This window comes from Borostomias antarcticus, assembly GCF_949987555.1.
Source record: "Borostomias antarcticus genome assembly, chromosome: 15".
NCBI lineage: Eukaryota > Metazoa > Chordata > Actinopteri > Stomiiformes > Stomiidae > Borostomias > Borostomias antarcticus.
Genome location: NC_140248.1, coordinates 3217071 through 3219570, shown reverse-complemented (window position 1 = coordinate 3219570; position 2500 = coordinate 3217071). Strand labels below are relative to the sequence as shown.

The following is a 2500-nucleotide window of genomic DNA, read 5'->3' as shown; positions in this document are numbered from 1 at the left end:
AATAGTAATAATAATAATAATAATAATTATTATTATTATTATTATTATTATTATTATTATTATTATTATTATTATTAATACTACTACTACTAATAATAATAATAATAATAATAATAATAATAATAATAATGGACTCAAAGGTTGTTTATTCTCCACATGGCAATTACACACAAACACGCGCATGAGTGAGCGGTGACACAGAACACAACACACAAACACATGCATTTTTCAGCGGTCGCCGGTCGCCGTTGGAATTTATCCCCTACATTTCACCCATCCAAGCTGTCCTCCTCCAGGGGCAGACAGGAGCAGTGGGCAGCCTCGTCAGTCACACAAGTCCAAGTGCTCAGTCCAGGTCCTGGTCAAGGACCAGGGACGAAGAGCATCCGTTCTTCTGCATGTTTTTCATATTGGGGTTCTATGTGGAGGGAACCCGAGTGAGCATGGGGAGAACATGCTGACTCCACACAGAAAGGTCTGGGAGATCGGGAGGCCCCATGCGGGAATCAAACCCAGGACCTTCTTGCTGAAAGGCGACAGTGTACAGTAACACTCCGTGCCACCCAAAGTGGTCCAGGAATCATTTATTAATCCCTTTATTTACTTTGAGGAATTGTCATACATTAAAGGTATAATATGTTGTATGTGGATTATTTCCCCCATCTAGTGTCTAAAGATAAGAACCTCAACAAAACAACGTATTGGTTGCCTAAATGCCAGAGAATGCACTGTTTCAGTCATACTGTGATGAGATCTTCACTCCGAGAGGAACATAACGTTACACTAATCAGTAATCACAATCAAGTATTTCAGAGTGCCATGTAATAAGTTACGTTAGATGCTGTAGTGTGGAGATAACATTAGGTCTGGCTATGCAGATTCCAAGAAAGATAACGATAGCTAGTTAGCTAGCTTACCGGTCTAGTAGAAAAGTAGCCATGTCACCATGCGACTTTATCCCATGAAACTCCATAAACTCCGTCCAACAAGCAAAGGCTGGCCCGATATTTATCTGACTTTTGCTCCTTCTTCAGTCACTGAGCTTTTGAGATTCATATCGCACGGTTCGCCAGGGCTCAGGGGGAGAAGCAGGACGACGAAACTCGGCCATTTTACCAAACGTTTAGCTGAAAAGAGTGAGCGGAAGTGGACAGAAAAGCTGCCGTGTTATAGTCGCACACACACTAACCAACATCTATAATGCTGCTAATTCATGGAAGTATAACGTTAGCTGGCTACTGCTAATCTCACAGTGGTGGAGCTAGAATAGTACCTGGCAACCCAGCGTGCAGTACCAACGCTGTAATACTATTGGCTGGTATGATATCAACAGAGTGTCATTGTCGGGCCGTCAAAATTTCATAATGTCATAATTTCAGACCAAATATCATTTTTATGGAAAAGTAATAATTGTACAGCCTTCGCAAAGCCCTATGGATGTATTATTTTTGAAAATATGTTTATTTTAATCCACATATAACATATTATACCTCTAATGCAACTATGTCTCTATTCAAAGTTATTTACAATAGACATGCAGTTTGAAGCATGCAGACTTCATATACAGTACAGAAATAACCTCATAAAATTATTGGTTTTAGGATTATGTTTATGAATCCCTTCCAGAAACCATCAGCATTCTCTTGTATTAAGCCCATTGAAAGATTTACTACTTTTAATTGTGCATCAACCCCCCTCTCCTTAAATGGCCCCATATGTCAAGCTGTTGAAACTAGGATATGAGAGGGGACGATACAGATGAGGGTGAACTTTGACCCTGCTGTGCTGCCCCCTCCCTGACCCTCCCCAGGGACACCCTTCACCAGAGAAACGACACATTCATGCCGTTTAGGCCTCAGCATCGGCCCCCAGCGGCCAGGCCCTTGCTGGTAATGATAGCCCTTCCCCATAGACGGATTATGAAATGATGGGCCCCTGGGCCCAGACACATAAAGGGCTCACACACCCATTTGAATTTATCACATTTTTGAATTTGCCCAATGAGACGGCACCCAATTTGCAGATGATTTGAGAAAACTCTCAATAAAAGTAACTTTACCCAGCTTGGTTTTGACTCGAGGTACCTCAACTCTGTGGGGGGAACTTTTTGGATTTCTCCCCAAAAGAATTGAAGGGCCCATATTGCATGGAGTACTCAGCCCCTCTAAAGTACTATAAACACTCACTTAAAAACTACAGATATCATGATGGTTTCTTTCTTGTGACGTCTTCAAAGTGAATGTTTAAGCCATTGCTTCAGTTTTTTCAGCAGGATTTTTGAGGCTCTGTTATTGAATGAATGTCTAAGCCTTTTGACTATGCAACAAGAAACGCAAAGGGCCCCTGAGCTCTTGGGCCCCTGGGCCGGGGCCCCGTAGGCCCGTTCAGTAATGTCTCTGCCCTTCGCTGTTCCCCGCGAGGCCCCTCCCCTCACGCCGGCCACCACGCCTGATTTCTCTCTCTCTTCTACACAATCAATGAGATCTTGTGTCATGTGCCT

At 42.8% G+C, this 2500-nt stretch overlaps 1 protein-coding gene across 1 annotated transcript in view; it reads left to right on the top strand.

Moving 5' to 3' along the window:
• LOC311318361 (syntaxin-1A) overlaps positions 1–2500 on the top strand; it is a gene marked incomplete at both ends in the record, with an annotated part of 95837 nt that overhangs the window by 15692 nt on the left and 77645 nt on the right. The window lies entirely within an intron of this gene.